Source organism: Mustela erminea, chromosome 7, assembly GCF_009829155.1.
Source record: "Mustela erminea isolate mMusErm1 chromosome 7, mMusErm1.Pri, whole genome shotgun sequence".
NCBI classification, from domain to species: domain Eukaryota; kingdom Metazoa; phylum Chordata; class Mammalia; order Carnivora; family Mustelidae; genus Mustela; species Mustela erminea.
The window spans coordinates 74,103,929-74,124,548 of record NC_045620.1 but is presented as its reverse complement, the minus strand read 5'-3'; the positions used below and the strand labels follow the sequence as shown (position 1 = coordinate 74,124,548).

At 39.4% G+C, this 20,620-nt stretch overlaps 2 pseudogenes; one reads left to right on the top strand and one right to left on the bottom strand.

Moving 5' to 3' along the window:
• Positions 1-1,508: 1,508 nt before the first annotated feature.
• Positions 1,509-3,380, bottom strand: LOC116596367 (annotated as a pseudogene).
• A 6,373-nt stretch (positions 3,381-9,753) lies between these two features.
• On the top strand, positions 9,754-11,237 carry LOC116596366 (annotated as a pseudogene).
• Positions 11,238-20,620: the final 9,383 nt, after the last annotated feature.

Below are 20,620 nucleotides of genomic sequence, written 5' to 3'. Positions count from 1 at the left end.
ACTTTCTTATAATATTTTAGAATCAATTGGTAAAATGAAGAGAGATAGTTGAGCATGACAAACAAACTGATGAACAAATCTGCTAAAATGACTGGCAGGAGAGACTCTCAGGTTCAGCTGAGGCCTCCATTGTTTGCGTAACAGATCTCAAGTACTTCCCTTGCTCTAAAGGTGTGCGCTTTTCTGAGCTGTTAAAACAATGAGAAACCAGTTCTGTCAGTTCTAAGGTATCATCCTCCTCCAGACTATATGAATTGATGAAAAATTCGCTGAGGTGGAAGAAGCAGGTGGTGAGGTCTGTTACCTTGTTGCTATGCATTTCCTTCCCCCCAGCCCACAGGCATGAAGCAACATGGGAGTTCTCATCCCTTAGAGGAGGAGGTTTTTAAGAGAATCACTTGGAGAGCTTGAAATTTGGTGGCACATGGAAATTATCTCTTTGAAAATGCTCTAAGTGAAAGGCTGTGGCTACATTAGCCACAGATGAAAGAGCCAAGGAAGGAAGGCAGGAGAAAGAGATGCAGTCCCAGGAGGGAGCCTTACTCAGAGCTGATGTGGACTTGGGGTAGGAGCTGGACAAAGAATGATCCTACAAGAAGAAACTGACTTGGATTTAAAGGGTGCTTGCCTATTTAAAGAGCAACACCATCTCAAATGTGGACCCTCTAATGTGGATGAGATTTTTTCTTATCTAAGAATTATCTGAAATTGAAAGCTGATCAAAATTGTATCCAAGGTGAAGGGAAGAGTGGATCTTCAGAGCTGTTTTAAATGGAGAATGGGGGGGTCTGGGTGGCTCAGTGGGTTAAACCTCTGCCTTCAGCTCAGGTCATGATCTCAGGGTCCTGGAATCGAGTTCTGCATTGGGCTCTCTGCTCAGCAGGGAGCCTGCTTCCTCCTCTCTTTCTGCCTGCCTCTCTGCCTAATGTGATCTCTCTCTGTCAAATAAATAAATCTTAAAAAAAAAAAAAGAAAAACGAAAGAAAACTCTATCTTTAAAAAATAAAATAAAATAAATGGAGAATGGGTTCGAGGAGGGTTTCTTGTACCCTTCTAGTCCAACAGTTTCTTTATTTTTTAATTTTCTTATTTTCCTGATAAGATAAAGCCCACTTCTTCATTCAGGTTATTTGAACATTCCAACAAGCTTAGGGGGTAAAGGGAAGAAACCACAAAGAAAGACACAGATATGCAGAGGAAATGTATTATAAACTGTTGTTTTCTCTTTTGGTGAAAGAAAAATAATAAACTTTAAAATCAATATCCCACTCATAAGTAAAAGTGAGATAGAAAAAAATAATTTTTTTTGAAAAAATGATTTTTTTAATCTAGCATTTATGTGTATATTCTCATTTCATGGGTGCACTTTATTTGGGTATTACTACCATCCACTGGCAGAAAATCTAAAAGGAAAAACAAATATCAGGAAGGGCAAAACTTTACCAACAGGAAGCTCAAGAAGCTGGGTTTAGGAGGGTGGATGGCCCACCAGGTCCAGGCCAGGTGGGTCAGTGGAAGGAAACTGTGTGCAGGAAAGCCCTGGAACTCTCCTCCAACTCCTGCAGCAGCTCATCCATTTAATTCTCCACATCCTCCCTACACTGAATGCACTGGCATAGCTCACAGATGAAGAATGCCCCCAGGGTGGCCTCTCTGTCACTGTTCTGGATGTCCTCATTGCTTACAGGCATGGGTTGGCAGGTCTCCTGCTCTCTGGAATTCTGATCTTCAACCATCTGGTCATTCGCTCTCTCTTCACAAATGAGCAGCAGCAAATCAAATACACCTTTGTTGTTCTGGAACATTTCTGGCCAGGGTTTGATTCTCTTATTTCTGCCTAATATATGTAAAATGCCATTCTTTCCTTCCTAAGGAGATCACTGTACATCTAACCTTAAGTAGTTTTGAAATCATAAATATTTGGCTCATAACGTGCTGGTCCAGTCAAAGTCATGTGAGTTCCTGTTCCAAAGAACTGGCCATTGAATTCTCATTTGCTGCAGATGTTGTGTACCTCCGTGCTCAGGTCTGGTTGCTCAAACGGCCCACCACCACTTGCAGCAGCAGCAAAGATACCAACGTGCCCTCCAAAGGGGCTCCTTAAACAACCTGCAAGTGCAAATCTATGTCACCCCAATGGTGGTTGCAGATTCCAGGCACTGATCAGTTGAAGAATAGTCTAGCAATCTGAAAACAGAACTTGGAGTTAAAGATTTGTTTGGTTTTTGACTTCTATTTCTTTCTTGAAATAAAACTGTGCTTCAGGGCACTTGGGTGGCTCAGTGGGTTAAGAGTGCCTTCAGCTCAGGTCATGATCTCAGGGTCCTGGGATTAAGCCCCGCATTGGGCTCTCTCTCTGCCTGCCTCTCTGCCTACTTGTGGGGAGCCTGTTTCCCCCTCTCTCTCTGCCTACTTGTGATCTCTGTCTGTCAAATAAATAAATAAAAATCCTTAAATTAAAAAAAAACAAACAAACCTGTGCTTCATTTGGGACTTAGAACCCAATATAAAACTTGCCAGAAGCCCCAGTGAAGTAGAAGAGAAAGAGGGAGATACATATTCTTCCATAAAAGCCATGCAAGATTTCCTAATGAAAGCTTATGACAGATTGGAGAATGGAGAATCTACCTAAATAGTATTAGGTACTTCCATATTGTCAAGTAAAACCAATCCTGCTTCCTCAGTTTTGTTTAGCTAAGCTAACTGAAGATAAGGACTATCCCAGTCCCACTCTTAGCTTCATCACAGAAGCCCAGAAGCTGAAGCGGGAGGTCCGTAATGTAAACCAAGAGGGTTGCATTTCCTACTCTGTCTAATCATCTGGGATTCCACTAAGCTTCTAAAAGATTCCATTGTAACCACAGATTCTTATCCAGTGTCCTAGTACATCATTTTGTTTATCAAACATTTCTCATTTTTCATGCTAACTGCTAAGTTAGTTCATACAATTTTTTTGTTTCTTCTTGCAGAGCCTTCTCCACGTCCAGCACAGTTCTATAGGCTTCTCATGGAAGTTATATTTGAGTGTACGGCAGTTCAGATAATAAATGATACGTCTGTTAAAATATATCAGATGATAATAAATGTTTTATTAACAAAAAAATAACAAGGGAAAGGAATAGAAGTTGCTGGGAAAATGAATTTAAAACAGGGGCTCAGAGAAGGCTTCCTTGAAGGTTGACAAACCTTGAAAGGTTTGAGCAAAGACTTCAAGGTAGGAGCATTTTGGAATATTCAAGAAACAGCAAGAAGTTTATAGCTTGAACAGAAGGAGAGAGAGGGAAGGGTAAGGTGAGAGAGGGAAGAAGGGCCCAATCACTTAGGAACTCGTAGCTACTGTGAAGACTTTGGTTCTTACTCTGAATGAGATGGGAAGCCATTCAAGGACCAAGGAGTGACATGACCTGACTTATGTTTCAATAGGATCATTCTGGATAAAGATGATAGGGGATGGAGTGGCAGGGGCAACCAACCACCTGGGATGCTCTTGAAACACCCCAGGCCACAGATGATAAAGGCCAGGACTATGGGTCAGGATGGGAGCCCCTGGAGGAAATGAGGATGGAAGGAGTAACCAGATTCTGATAAATAACTCCCTGAACGCAGTACCAAGGTGTTGTTCTTGTATTTGGAATAGAGAAAACAGAAAGGCAAATGCAAAACAAATTTAAATTCAACAACTAACCTATCAAGGGGAATTTGACTATTTCAGGAGTACTTGATATTAGGAAGTCTACAGGTACTTTTTAAATATAAAACTTTCAGGTATAGAAAGTTATATAGAAAGGTATTCGGAAAACCAGAAAAGCCTTGAAACCATTTAAAATGCATATCAGATTCTTTGAAAGCATTTATGAATTTGACAAAGTATCTTCCACAAGGAAAGAATGCCCTAGAAGGAAAAGAAAGATTATTAGATTTTTCTTAAAAAAAGAAATACACCCAAGAAGATATAAATAGAAAATAGCTGAAAATACACCTAGATGTCACAATGTGCCAGATTATCATCTGATATTTCTAATAAAGATCTAGTACCAAAAGTACCAAAGCTCAATGCTAAATGACACAAACCATTTTCCAATGATGAAAGGGCAATCAGTAGAAATAAGGATGTAAAAAAAAAAAAAAGCACAAAATATGGCATTAAATGTATGTGACTTTAAAAGAGATTAAGAACTGCATAGCATAGGTCTTCCCTCTAATATGATAACAGAGATAGAGACAGACAACTACAAAAAATGCTATGTATTCATGAAGGATAACATAATACAAATTTGAGAATGGAATAATACAAAGCAGGAGACATTTTCGAAATGTCAACAAACAGTGCCAGTGAATATTTTTTCTGCCAAGGAACAGCACGAGGGAATGTTTTATTCAAGAGTATCCAAGGAAGTAAGAAGTACATTTAAATGGGACATGTCTCAGCTACATCAAAAATTTTTAATGAAAAACAGAAAAGCAACTTCTGGGAATAAAAACATTATATTTTTCTTCTGGGAATAAAAGTGATCTGCTATGTATACCCTCATAAAAAATGATTAGGGGTATCCCCTGCTTTTTGAAAGTTCATGTTATGCCACCTTGTTACTATGAAAGACGGAAAGAAATCCAAAGAGGATTTTCACTTTTAAGAAGGAAGGTGAAAAGCAAAAGTCACGTTCAGCATTTGTTTTTTTGTTTGTTTGTTTGTTTGTTTGTTTGTTTTTAGATTTTATTTATTTATTTGACAGAGAGAAATCACAAGTAGATGGAGAGGCAGGCAGAGAGAGAGAGGGAAGCAGGCTCTCTGCTGAGCAGAGAGCCCGATGCGGGACTTGATCCCAGGACTCTGAGACCATGACCTGAGCCAAAGGCAGCGGCTTAACCCACTGAGCCACCCAGGCACCCCAGCATTTGTTTTGTAGCAAAGCAAATTCATGCCACAGAGGCAGTGAACACCTGGAGCAGAGAGAGAGGCCCCACGAAGCTCCTTCCCAGCAACGACACTCAGCATCTAAGCATTAAGAAGTCATCACTTTGGGGGCGCATGGGTGGCTCAGTGGGTTAAAGCCTCTGCCTTAGGCTCAGGTCATGATCTCAGGGTCCTGGGATCAAGCCCGGCACTGGGCTCTCTGCTCAGCAGGGAACCTGATTCCCTTCCTTTCTCTGCCTACTTGTGATCTCTTTCTGTCAAATAAATAAATAAAATCTTTAGACAAACCATAAGAGACTCTTAATCTCACAAAACAAACTGAGGGTTGCCGGAGGGGAGGGGATTAGGGAGAGGGTGGTTGGGTTTTGGACATTGGGGAGGGTGTGTGCTATGGTGAGTGCTGTGAAGTGTGTAAACCTGGCGATTCACAGACCTGTACCCATGGGTAACATTTAAATTAACATTATATGTTAATTTAAATTTATCAAAAAAAAACCTCATCACTTTGAACTGTGTCTGTGAGCATCTGGGCTTTATCTTGATTTATTATGTGCATCCATTAGCAAGATGTGTCCTAAGGTCTTAGAAAAGCCTAAAAGAGGTGACTTTTTGGGTCTGGGAATGCTAAAAAAATTTTCCGTATAAATCAATGGTAATTGCTTCTTTGCTTTGTGTCATTTCAGCTTATGAAAGTTTTCACAGGAACATTTTGCTTTCAAACTGAGGGGGAAAACCTATACTTAGTATTTAATAGCTTAGTTCACAATGTTAAAATGAGACAGGACAAACAACAGAGATTTAACAATTATTTTACTTTGTCATCAAGTAGCCATGATTATTATTAGCAGCACAAACATGTCTTTTTAGTCTTCGCTTTTTCCTTATCTTTCTCTTAAGTAAAATAAAGGAGGGTTGTTCTCTCCAGAGGGAGAAAAGGAGAATTACATATGCTCCTTTGATATTTAGGACAAATGTTTATACCACCCTCTTTTCCCTATCAAATTTGTCTACCAGCCTTGGGGATATCCTTTATGTTCCCTGATAACTTCTGGAGTTTTCCCTCCAATTACATCACCCTTGACAACTTCAACATTCCGGTCCATGACTTTTAACAACCTGACCTCATATTTTCTCAGCCTGATTGACTTCTTGTCACCCTCCTTCCTTGGATGTCGAATCTGTTCAGCTTCTCAGATTTTAAATAAATGCCCATTCCCAGCCATCACCTCTTCTCTGTCATTTCTCCCATTCTACTGAATCGGGTATTTGTCCTCAGAGTAATATCAACTCTCACCTAGTGGTGCTATGGTTAAGGCTACAGATTGTAGAGTTAGTCTGCCTAGCTTTAAATCATGACCCTCCCTTTATTGCTGAGTAACCAGAGACAAATTACTTAATCCCTCTATGCCCTAAATTTCTCAAAGGCTTCCTCTGAAGGTTAAATGAGATAATCCACATAAACCTGGCACACATTAAATCCGTGATGAACATTAGCCAGCAGTATCAGTCTTCCAGTTGGCTTCACTTGTATTTGTGGAGACTGGTCACCATACTTATCTTGGTTTTTCTCCCACTCTGCTTGGAACTAGTCACTTCCATTGTTCATTTATTTTCATCTCAGCTCCTGGATTGATTTTTTAAAATAATTTTTTAAAAATTTATTTGACAGAGACTTTCTACTTTCATTACAAGCCCTCTTATATGTGAGATCAAACAATACTACTGATATAATTGGTAAGAAAAACAGAGAGGGGAATGAATTTTTCAGATTTGGAGTTTTTGTAACTAATATACTACTTGTGGTAGTTATAATGTGGCCTGTTTTCTGTCTTGTCCTGGCAGCTTCTCTCTCATGTAGGGCTTGGTCTTGGTGTGAAAGCACATACATCTTAGACCATCCTAGCACCATCCCATAGAGCCTAGACATTCCAGCACCATCTGATCTTCTCATAGCTCCCTTGTGTTTACCTGAAATATTGAGCCCACAAAGCTTCTCCTCTTTTTGACTGACACCTTTTGACCGCTACCCTTAGATGAACTCTCTAAGCTTTACACACCAAGTGGGACTCCTTTTTGGGTCATCCTTTTGTAATCTGGTGTTTAATTTTGTTTGGGCTTTCTTGACCTCCTATCACTTGTGAATCTTGTTGCTCTCATGATGTGTACCCACCTGCACATATTTGGAAGTTTATACCTTGCTACCTAAACTTGTTATTTGTGGGTTTTAGATTTTTCTTTTTTTTTTTTCTTTTTTTTAAGAGAGAGAGATAGAGCAGTGCCAGGGGGAATGGGGGTGGGACAGAGGAAGAGGAAGAGAGTGAATCCTAAGCAGGCCCCATGAGGAGCAGCGAGCCCCACGCAGGGCTCAATCTCATGACACTGAGATCACAACCTGAGCCAAAATCAAGAGGTGAACACTTAACAGAGAAAGTCACCTAGGCACCCCTAGATTTTGCTTATCAACTTGCTCTGTTTCTGTAGGAACATATGGGGATATTTAAAAACCATGCCACTTTCAGGACACCTGAGTGGCTCAGTCAGTTAAGCCTCTGAATCAAATCATTATCCCAGACTCCTGAGATTGAGTCCCACTTCAGGTTCCCTGCTTGGTGGAGAGCCTGCTTCTCCCTCTGCTTGCTTGTGTTCACATATACATATATATAAACTTTTCATAAATTTCAGAGATTTTAATCAGCACACTCCCCCAAAGCCCATTCATAACTAACCTAAGCATCTCTGTATCTTGGTTAAAGAATTCTGCTCTGGTCTATAACTAAGAAAGAGGAAAATGAAGAAAGTCATCCATTCCCACAAAATAGTCACATAGAGTATTTTTCACTTCCCAGTGTATTTTCCTATATCAACCTACCCTAAATTTTTGTCTCTCTATTCTTTGCATTTCTGTAGTGGTTTCCTATGCTGCCTATTCTCTCATGCATCTCTCTCTCTTCATTCAGTCCTGGAGTACTTGTGGAATAAAAACCAACATTGTGTTCCTCTTATCCCAAAGGACATGATAGGATACTTGGGAAAGAGACATGTCCACATCAAAACTTAAGTAATAATGGGCTACTGGCTGGCTCAGTCTGTAGAGAATGCGACTCTAAATCTCAGAGTCATGGGTTCAAGTGCCATGTTGGGCATGGAGCCTACGTAAAACAAAGTAAAATAAACTAAAATAAAAATTGGGTAATAAGATAAGGAAGAATATGAATAGGTGGGAGACATATTCAACTATTTCTGAGGAAGGGTAAGATACTGATTTCTGTTGGAGAGGGAGTTCAAACTGAACCTTGAAAGATGGGTTGAACTTTTCTATAAGTAGATAAAAGGAAATAGTATGTTAAATGGAATAGAACAACAAGAAATATGTAAATATAAATAGAATGTTGGAGTGATCACAACAGGCCCCACATGGACTGACGAGAAAGGATATAAAGTTAGATAAAAACAGAATGTTAGGTTGGGGACAGTCCTATGTTAGGCTTGAGCACCAGATTAGAGTCTGGGCTTTATTTTGTAAATAACAGGGAGACACTGAATATTTTTCAGCAAAGGAGTAACAATAAAAATAATTTTTTCAGAGATTGAACTGCTAAGAGTATTTCATGGAGAGGTGAGGGACTGGTCAAAAGGAGAAAAGTTAGGAGAGTATGCAGTAATCCATGATTTGAACTTGTGAACAACTGAACTGTTTGCGACAACCAATTTAGCAAAAGGGGCACAACTGTTGTAGGAGGCATGAACATGGGTTGCTTGCATCTCCCTTCATCTGGTAGAATGCAGTCAGCTAAGAGCATCCAGCCACAGCACCTTCAGGATCCACCACTGTATTCTAGCTGAGGTCATCATCTTCCCACGCAGCCCCAACCAACGACCGATAGATAATCACAGCAGTGCTAGGGTCTAGTCATGTCTACCTAAAGCATGCCTTCTCTAACAGGTGATCTTTGCTCTGGAGCTCCCCAGTGGGTTGACTGAGACTTGGTTAGCTGTACATTAAATCCGAGGCTCTCACCATCCAATCTTGTTTCCTCGCCACTTTTTCAACGGGTGTCAGATCAGCATCCAAATCTGCGGGCTCTTCCTACTCAATCCATCTTCCTCCACCTTTATCTCTTGTAGGTGTCACATCCACTCCCCAACTAATACAAAAATACTTTGGGAATACATGGAAAGTTACACATTATAAAATTCATACAAGTAAAAATTAAACTGATAGCAGCACTGAATTAATTGTGTCTAGGAAAGGCTATTCTAAGCTTAATTATTTCATGCATTAGGAAATTAATAAATGTGGTAACAGTGGGGCACCTGGGTGGCTCAGTGGGTTAAGCCTCTGCCTTTGGCTCAGGTCATGATCCCAGGGTCCTGGGATCCAGCCCCACATTAGGCTCTCTCCTCAACAGGGAGCTTGCTTCCTCCTCTTTCTCTGCCTGCCTCTCTGCCCCCTTGTGATCTCTGTCAAATAAATAAATAAAATCTTTTAAAAAAAGGAAAGAGAAATGTGGTAACAGTGATTTATGTATTGATAAAAAACAACTAAGGCCACTGCAGGTTTGAATAAATTTTCTAGATGCTGAAATCTTTTCTGTGATTTAACTTGAGATTAGAGACTACAGTAGCTATTTGAACATGTCTTTATTTAGAGGAGCCAATTTATTTTAAAGAGAATATTCTCATCTCACAACTGAAAGTAATAATGGGATAAATGGGAGGAGCAGGGCAAGTGCTGCAGCTGGGGTCCAGCAAATAGGAGAGTCAGTACAGACACTAAAAATATGTCTATCAGAAAAGATTCTTGAAGTTTCTTTTGAATATATTTTATGTTTGTGTTCATGAGACATATCTGTGAAAATGGAAAAGAAAAAGGAAAAATTCTTGCCATGGCAGTACTGAAATACACACACACACACACACACACACACACACACACACACACACATCTCTGCCACATAATACATTAACTTGATAATCAGAATGTAACGGAAACTCTATATGCCAGACCATCTCACACAATCAGCTGAACATAACCACTCTTCCTGTTTTGTTAGATGCGGGAAGTTATAATGTAATGCTAGAGGTATATTTTGTATGTGTGTTTAGGCTGAGGAGATTAGTTGGTCATTCAGTTTCAACCATTCAATGGTAATTTAGGAATGAAATTATTACACTAGTTTTGAGCTGATAACTGTTTGGTAGAAGGCACCATCACTTCCTTCCTATTTTTAACTGCCATCCAATACAATAGTTTCCTTTTGAAGCAGATCTTAGTAGATTTGAAACATTTCAAGGATATAAATTCAAATTATTGGACATTTGGGTGGCTCAGTTGGTTAAGTGTCTGTCTTTGGCTCAGGTGGTAATCCCAGGGTCCTGAGATGAAGTACCACATTGCTTCTGTGTCTCTCTCCCTCTGCCCCACCCCATGCTCCTTCTCTCTCTCAGATAAATAAATAAAATTGTTTTTTAAATTAATTCAAATTATTATCTCTTATTAATAAAACATTTTAAATAATTACACAGTCCTCCTGAACCTCCAGCATGACCTCTCTCCTGCCAGGTTTCCATTTTATACATTCTCCTTCCCGGATTATTTTCTTCCTTACTCTACAAATTCCCAACTTTCTACTTTTTTCTCATATCTTTCACATCTTTTCCACAACTCTCTACTCTCAACTGAGGACATTGCCTCATACTTCCCTGAGGAAATAAAAGCCACCAGAAGTTGCTCATTTTGTGGGGGACACAGACCACTGCAGCCTTGTGGCCCTCAAGGAGGGCCCTTCTCCCTCCATTTTGCCTTCCCTGGACTGGCCATCAGCTCGCCCTGGAGCATGGTACAGAACTCAGGGATGCACAGCCGAGCCAGGTCTCAGGATTCTAGCCTCCAGGAAAAATCTTGCCATGACTGATAGGGCCCCAGATAAAAATTCAAACCTTCAACCTGTTCTCTTTTACATCCCTGAAAATGAATCACCATTGAAACAAAAGTTAAGAGAATTGAGACAAGCACAAGAATGGAACCAACAGTCTAGGCAAACCAGAATTCGACATTTTGTAAGGAAAAGGAAGAATTTATTAACTTATAACTAAAAGTTAAAGGCCTGGGATGGAGAGCTAGATCAGGTAAAAAAGCAACATTACGTACAGAATAAATGGCTGACTTTGTTAGGAACTTTTAGGTAAAAATTTTCAGAAGCACATTATTATAAAAGACTGGTACAAGTACAATTTTCCCATCACCTTCTTCATGGGAAAAATGGGCCTGGGGAGGGTTTGGAACAAGCTTAAACCAAAACAAAAGAAGACTAGCACTTAGAGCTCACCTTGTCCCATCCACCAGTGGCCAAGTTTCTAGGAGAAGCAGCTGCTTTGGGAGTCCATTTTATGAGGGCTCTAAAAACCTGTGAGTGAGGGGTGTCTGGGTTGCTCACTCGGTTATGTGTCTGCCTTCAGCTCAGGTCATGATCCTAGATCCCTGGAATGGAGCATGCCATGCTCCTGTAAAGAGCCTATTTCTCCCTCTCCCTCTGCCTCTTCCCTCGCTATCTCTCTCTCTCTCTCTCTCAATAAATAAAACCTTAAAAAACAAACAAACCAACAAACCTGTGAGTGAACTGAGTTCCATGCTTCTTCATGGGGGCTTCCTGGCTTATGTCTACGAGACATACGAGACTACGAGAATGGGGCTGCTGGTGAGCCAGACTCTGTTCCAACTGTGGATTCCAAGCTGGTCCTTGGTCATAGACATGCTATTAAATAAAGCCCAAGCATGTGTACCTGCAAAAAGAGGGGAAAAAAAGTTTCTCATTTTTGGATTTCTAAATCTGTATGTCTTCTTCTTCCCTCCTGTTTCAATGCAGGAGGTGTCTTTCCTCCTACTATTTCACTCCTGCTGTGGATCCAATCCCTTACTCTCCATCATCCCTCCCTTTCTAATGAATAATCCTGATCCCAAAACAAAGATGTGCTGATATCTGTCATCTGTAAAAGACTCTTCTTGACTTCTATCCTCTTTAAACTACGTTTCCTTCTTCTGTCTCCATTAATAGAAAACTTCTTGAAATATCCTTTATCTCTCTCTCTCTGTCTCTACTCCTTCACCAGGTCATGCTTGAATCCTCTTCAATCTAGCCTCTTTGTCCCACCATCCCTCAGACATTGTGTATCAGAGTCAATGGTTACTTCTATACTGTCAAATCCACTGGCCACTTTGGCCCTTATCTTTCTTGATTCTTTAGCTGTATCTCTCTCCCTGGAAACATTCTCCCCCTTTAGCTTCTGTGATGCCATTCTGCACAAAGAAGAGTTAGTATAGCAGGCCTGAGATTGCTATCCTTTGAAGGGGCTTGCAAGGTTGGCCCTTGGCTAGCATTTGAAAACTTGATTTTCAGCAGTTTCTCTTTTTTCCTAACTGATATTGATGGCTTACTGTGCCCAGACAGAGGGTAACTCTGTTCATGTAACATGATTGGATTCAGATAAAAATCTTGGGCACTTAGTCTCTAATGGGCTTCCTTGCACAGAAACATCACATACATATTACTGTATTTTCAGTAATAGGGGAAGAGTGTGCTCTATATGACCCCTCACAGGAGAAAAAAGGCATTAAGGAAGCCTGCTCATGGATTCTTCCAGACTCCACCTGTGTCTTTTTCTCTCATGATCTGGCACAATGAATTCAGCGCAGCACTGGGACAAGTCTTAGCCATCAGTACAACCAACTGATGATTCCGGTGAACCTCCTGGTGAATATCCAAACACAGAGCTGATCTTTATCACTCAGTCCAGGTTTTCCTTTTCTGATACTCCTTTACTGATATCTCCTACTCTGTTCCACTTGGAACCTCAAGGTTTTACTCTCTTCTCTATTCTGTTTTTCAGGTGATCTTATTTGGTCCCTTAACATTAAATATCATTTATATGCTGACAACTTCCAAATTGATATCTCCAGCCCAATTTCTACCGCTAAGTCTAGACACTAATACCCAAAAGCCTTTTTGAATTTTCACGTAGGATCGTGTAGGTGACCTTAGTATGGCCAGTATGGAACTCATGATAGCTTTTTCACAAACCTGGTCCCACTTTCTGTTTTCTCCATCTCATGATGAGTCTGCCGTACATGCTATTACCAAAGATAGAAATCTGGGAGTCATCTGTGACTCTTCCTTTCTCTCATACCATATTCTATCATCAAATTTTATTAGTTTTACCTTCAAAACATCTCAAATCTGACAATTCTGACTATTCCACTTTGATACAAGTCATTACAAGTCATCACCATTTCTCACTGGACTACTAAAATAGCTTCGTAATTAGTCCCTACTTCCATTCTTGTTTGTTTTTTTTAAAGATTTTATTTATTTATTTGACAGAGAGAGATGACAAGTAGGCAGAGAGGCAGGCAGAGAGAGAGAGAGGAGGAAGCAGGGTCCCTGCCAAGCAGAGAGCCTGATGTGGCACTCGATCCCAGGACCCTGAGATCATGACCTGAGCCGAAGGCAGCGGCTTTAACCCCCTCAGCCACCCAGGTGCCCCTCTACTTCCATTCTTCACCTTGTATAATCCATTCTCCATTCAGAGAAATTCTTTGAAAGTTCAAATCAAATGATATAATTTTCCTGATTAAAAACTTCTCTGTTGATTTCGATTGTACTTAGAGTAAATCTAAATTCTTGGCCTACTGATTAGATTAGAAGGAAAAGTAGGTGTTCTTGCATTGAGAAAAAAAACTGGGCTTGATCAAGAAACAAAGGTCATAGTACCTACAACAGAGAGAGTTATGGGGGGAGGGGAGGATCAAGATATGAGGAAATATTGAGAGGAGAGGGGTCTTTTCTTGCAAACTTTGTTTTTTTAGTATTTATTACACAAATCTGTGCTCCCATATGGAAGCAAAACATCATATTAATTTTCTCTAATAAATTGATCATTTATAAAATTAGTCCCAACTCAAATATTTTTCCATAGGAAACACCAGTAATTTTTTCCCTACCCTATCTCATTCAGTTGCCCCTCAGTTAACATCCTCATTGGTTTGAACTTTGAGACTGTGGTAATATCCCCAAATATAAATCAAGTGCAAATCAATGAATTGAAAGAATTTAACTGCACATTTTGCTACAAGTGCAAGATTTCGTGAAGTTAATGAAAGTGATGTTAAAGGAGTCTTCCAATCACACATAAGGCTATTGGCAAGTGAGCCCACAGTCATACCGGCTAACAAGAGGAGCAGAGAAAATAGAAAAGGAATGTTTCAAAAAAGAATAATTTGAATATCAAGCAATTAAGGGAAGTCATTAGGAAAACTAATGAGGCTCTTGATAATTTTGGTTAAAATTACTTTCTGCCTATTAAGAGAATGAGAAAAAAAGAGGTCCCAGAATGGAGAAAACATTTGCAAGTTACATATATGGTAGAGGATTTATCCCCAGAATATATAAAGAACTCCTGAAACTCAGTAAGAAAACAAATAAGGCTCCAACAAATTGGACAAAAGATGTTCATAGGCAATTCACCAATAAAGATACATGAAGGGTAAATTAGTACTAAAAAAATTGCTCACCATTACTAGTCATTAGAAAAGTGCAGACTGGAAGCACAATGAGATACTATTACAGTCCTACTAGAAAGGCTAAAATTAAAAATACTGACCATACCAAGGAGGCAAGGATGTGGAACAACTAGAAGCCTGGCACCTGGGTTGCTCAATTGGTTACGCATCTGCCTTCAGCTCACATTGTGATCCGGCGGTCCTGGGTTTGAGTCCTACAAGCCCTACGTTGGGCTCTCTGCTCAGTGGGGAGCCTGCTTCTTCTCCCTCTGCCCCTCTCCCCCACTTGTGCTTGCTCTCTCTCTCAAACACATAAATAAAATTTTATAAAAGATGTCTTGTACACTGTTGGTAAAAATGTAAAATGGCAGAATCACATTGGAAAATACCTTGCAGTTTTTTAAAAGTTATACATATACTTACCATATGATCCAGGTTGTCTTCTCCCACTTATTTGCCCATGAGAATAGGAAATAATGCCACACAAAGACCTATACATTAGTATTCATAGCCGTTTCATTTGTAATAGTTCAAAACTGTAAATAATCAAAATGTCCATCCACAGATGAATGGATATGCAAATTGTGGCATACTCAAACAATGGAACGTGAATCAGCAGCTTTTTGAGAGGAAACTAATAAAATCACACCAAATTGATGAAGATCAAGCATGGTCACTTGACCAGCAGCAGCAGCAGCCACAGCAGCCAGGAATTTGTTTGAAAAGCAAATTCACAGGCCCCACTCCAGTTGTACTAAATCGGAAACTCTGAGGGGGAACCTCTCTAAACCACAGCTTTAGATTAATTTGCTCACAGTATCAGTAAGGGTTCTTGAAGTCAGTCATCTCTACTATTGGTAACCAACTCTGGTTAACTTAAATTGAAGAAATTGGCAAGTATCAGGCAACTCACAGAATTGGTAAGAAATGCTAAGAAAGATTCTTAGGTTAGGGGTTAGAACCACGGGAGTGAGGGTAACAAACAATCTGGTTCAGAAGCTGCTACCACCGCCGACACAGGCCATCTCTTCTCTGTGATATAGCGGGGACGGCATGCAGCTGCTGCTCCTGAGAAACAGCCATGATGCCAGGCTGCTTCTCTGTCAAAGATCTAGTAGCATCCATCATCCCTTAATTTTGGCATCACTTGGTCAAGACTTAAAGTACATGGTGGCAAAATCTGGATCACAGGCTGTCAGAGGAGTGGGTAGAGGGTGAATCTCAGTGCTTAGGCTTCTGAAATTGGAGGTAGGAGGCTACTTCTCACCAAGATCTAGACGGGAGGATTTCCCAAATCTAGCAAGTGCGTTCAGACGCTGAGCAGTCAAAAAACGATTACAGATGCCCAATACTGAAAATGATCTGAAAAAAGTAAATTAGGTGTATTTTTAGCAGGACTGTGTTCTAGCAGAGTTAGTCAAATGTATTCTTTTTATCACTAGTTACGGGCTTAAGAACTGACCATAAAACTTACTCTTTGTTCATGAAAGTTATGTCTTTTTTTTTTTTTTTAAAGATTTTATTTATTTATTTGAGGGAGAATGAGTGAGAGAGAGCATGAGAAAGGAGGAGGTCAGAGGGAGAAGCAGACTCCCCAAGGAGCTGGGAGCCCGATGTGGGACTCAATCCTGGAAGTCCAGGATCATGACCTGAGCCGAAGGCAGTTGCTCAACCAACTGAGCCACACAGGCGCCCCGAAAGTTACGTCTTTTTATCCAAGTATTGGCTCACGGTGGATCATAAGAGTGGATGGTGCCTTTCCACGGCATGTTTGAGTAAAGACTGAAATGAAATCACTGCATTTGAAATACTACCTCGAGGAGACTCTTGGTAGTCTTCAAGTGTTGTTATTTAAAACTGAATTAACTGGACATTCATAGGCAAAAATAGGAATCCTGGTGGCACCTGGGTGGCTCAGGTGGTTAAGCATCTGTCTTCGGCTCAGGTCATGATCTCAGGGTCCTGGTATTGAGCCCCATGTCAGCCTCTCTGCTCAGTGGGGAACCTGCTTCTCCCACCCCCTCTGCCTGCCACTCCCCCTGCTTGTGCTACCTCTCTCTCTGTCAAACAAATAAATAAAATCTTTTAAAAATATATGAATCTTGACCTAAATGTCACACTCATACAAAAATTAACTCAAAATGGATCATGGATTTAAATGTGAAACATGGGGTGCCTGGGTGGCTCAGTGGGTTAAGCCGCTGCCTTCGGCTCAGGTCATGATCTCAGGGTCCTGGGATCAAGTCCCGCATCGGGCTCTCTGCTCGGCAGGGAGCCTGCTTCCTCCTCTCTCTCTCTGCCTGCCTCTCTGCCTACTTGTGCTCTCTCTCTGTCAAGTAAATAAATAAAATCTTTTAAAAAAAATGTGAAACATGAAATTTAGGAAAAAAAATCCTTGAATCGAAGAGTAGGCAAAGTTCTTAGATCTGACACCAAAAGTTTGATCCACAGAAGGAAAAATTAACAAATTGGACCTCATCAAAATTAAAAACTTACTCTGCAAGAGACCCTGTTAAAAGGATGACAAGATAAGCTGCAAACAAGGAGAAAATATTTGCAAATCATGTATCTGACAAAGGAATAGTACCTGGAATAAATAAAGAAAATGCCAAAGTCAACAGTAAAAAAGTTAGTAATCCAATTAAAAGAAAAGCCAAAAAACAAGAGCAGACATTTTTCACCCAAGAGGACATGCAGGTAACAAATAAGCACTTGAAAATAAGGTCAACATCTCTCTCCATTAGGGAAATGCTAATTAAATCACAATGAGGAATCACTAAATAAAGAGTTTGGCATTGTATCATTTACAAAACTAAACAATGCAACCCAGCATGACCCAGCAATTGCACTCTTAGATTTTTATCCCAGAGAAATTAGAACTTATGTTCACACAAAAATTTGTTGATGAATATCCACAGCAACTTTACTTGGAATGGCCAAAAACAAACAAAAGTACATCAGTACTGTGGAATGCTCTTCAGTTATAAAAAGAAAAAACTATGGTACACAAACTTGGATAATTCCTTAGGGAATTATCTGAGAGAAAAGAGGCAATCCCAACAGGTTATATCCTGCATGACTCCATTTATGTATTAGCCTTTAAACCATAAAATCGTAAAAATAGAGAACAGTTTAGTAATTTCCAGGGATTAGAGACAAGGAAAGGGTCAGGGAAGTGAATGTCAGTATAAGGGCAAGAGGAGGGACCCTTGTGGTATGGAAGTGCTAATATCTTGCCTGACTGCCTCAGTGTAAATATCCTGATTATTATATTGTATTACAGATGGTCCCAAGATGATACCAATTTTGAGAAACTGGGTAAAAGGTACAAGGGATATCTCTATATTATTTCCTGCAACTACATGTGAATCTACAATTACTCAAAATAAAAAATGAACTTAAAAAAAAAAACAAGGCAACAACTTGAAAACTAAATTACTTAGGTTATGAGTCCAGAAAAGCAGCCCATTCCCTATGGATGGGGATGAGCTAACACTACTACCATCATTATCATCAATTTGCATAGATCCATGACTATTTGTAATCTGGTTTCAATTTACCTTCTTGTCTCCTCTCTTGCCTTATCCACATTTCCTGTGCTCCTACCATACTGTTACAACATTGAACAAAACTCTAATAAAATACCTGTAGAATGAGTTGTTTGATGTCTGGCCACTAGATAGTGAGATCCACAATATCAGCAATCACATAGAAAATGGATTTTTTAGGAAAAACATTTATATTAAATTTTAAGTGGTTATTTCTAGTATGTAAATCCCTTCATCTTTTTGAACTTGCTTACATCTCTCTCTCTCTCTCTCTCTCTCCTGTGTGTGACATATACACAGCCTTCTATGAATGATTTGTTGGATAGAAATTGTGGAAAATAAGGGAAAAAGCTACATTCCATGTTCAGATTAAAGCAGTACTGAAAGAGGAACAATAGAAGCCTCAGGGGAAGATGATCACTTGACAGACCTAGTTTATCAGAAACAAAAGTTTAGAGGTGGGAGTTACTATAAAAACCTAATCTTCCATCTTCCAAAACTGGCAGAACTACTGGGTGAGGCACTGAATTTTTCAGTCTATGGAAGGCAGTTTCAATTAGTTTCATCTAGAGATTTTGAGAGGTAGGGAGATCCCAGCCAACATTTGGTTATAATTTTAATTTATCTACTTACTAAATGTCAACCCACTAGATAAGTGAACTCCTTGAGGACAAGTACTGTCATTCATCTTATGATCTCAAACTTGGCACTCAGGAGGCATTCAACAATGTTTATTAAATTAATGAATATATAATTCACCCTGGCAAATTTGGGATTTGATATATTACCCTTCTTATGAGCCTGTAAATTTCAAAAGAGATTCTGCTTAGTACAAAGAAACATTGCAAAGGGTAGCATTTCAAGCATAAGCTATAGGGTGAGTGGCTATTCAAATTATTCATGCAGACAATTCCACTCTCTGCTTATGAGCAAGGACTTTTCTATTTTTATATATAAAAACTGGGGGTAGGTGGAAAAGAGTGTGTATCCTCTTTGTGCATTGGTTATTATCTCTCTACTGCCTCTATTGTTAATTTCTTCAACCACTGTTAAAAAACACATCTCTACTGTATTTGATTAGAGAGAAGCTGTGGTCTCCTACATTATTCATAGTTTTTCAAAAAGAAGAAACACAAAGAGCTTCAGTTGTGCTGAAAAACTCTTCGCATTTAAATATCAAATAGGCATTTTCTAAATAATAATATAATAATTTTTAATCCTTAAATAAATATAGCTTGGATAGGCATCACCAATGGCAATGTATGTGATATGAGGATTCTAAAAAAGCTCTTAATCATCCACAATTACTCCCTTTTGCTCCAAATGATGTCTAATAACTTAGGGTTAGAAGTTCATTCCTTAAGGGTCTCCAGTTCCAGTAGTATAGCAGCCTGAGCTAATGCAGAAACCCTAGACAGAGATGCTGCATTAAACATAACAAGTGATAACAATAGATGAGCTCACACACAGAAAAGGAAAATCTCTAGATCCAGAAACAAAGAGGAAAGGAAAGCCAGAGCGATAAGTGTGTGAGTTAATTCTGCATCAATTTGGGGGCAGTGTTATTTGATCTTGAAACAGCAAGTGATTTGGGTTTTAGTAACTACTCACGGAAAGAAGCTGATGCCTCAGACCAAAGGGAGTTGGAAATAAAATATTGGAAAAAAAAACAAACAAAAAAACAAGAATTCTCTAAGGGCTGAATTCCCAGGCCCGTAACTTATATAGGATAGAAATTCAAATTTACACTAGCTGAAAAATGAACATAAGTATTGATTGATACTGGGCCTGTGCTATTTCTGTGGATCTGGTGCAAGCAAACAAACAAAATGCTCTGGGTCACACGGGACTTACACAGAAACAGAAAGCCATATGAAGATAGTATCATAATATAAAAAATTGTAAAACACAACCAAATGAACTGCCATGAACAAAAGTCAACAGACACATAACACCCCTAAAAATCTAAAGTAACAGAAAGGATTATCTAAATATTATTGTCTAGGGGCACATGGGTGGCTCAGTCCCATAGGTGTCTACCTTTGCTCAGGTCATGATCCTGGGGTCCTGGGATTGAGCCCCATGCTGGGCTCCCTGTTTGGTGTGGAGTCTGCTTTTCCCTTTCCCTTTGCCCCTCCCCTCACTTATGCTCTCTCTTTCTCTCTCAAGTATATAAGTAAAATAAAAATAAATATAATTGTCTAAAACAATTAAATAAACACATCTAAAATGATTAACAAAGTCATTGGAACCATAAAGAACAAAAGTCAATGAAAATAGAATAGCAGGTTTGAAAACAAACAAAATAGAACTTCTAAAATTAAAAAAAATAATCATTAGAATTAGAAGCTCAATGGACAGGTTAAACAGATCAGATGCAGAGTCGGAAAGAATTCTATGAATTAGAAATAGTTCTCATAAAGTCATCCAGAATGAGGTAAAGAAATGAATACTTGCAAAATGGAGGTAACAAATACAGAGATAAGAGTGAGAAGCTATAACATTATGTATAATGGGAATTCTACAGAGAGAAGACAAACAGAAAAATTATGAACAGATAATAGCCAAAAATTTTGCATGATTGATGAATGATATGAATCT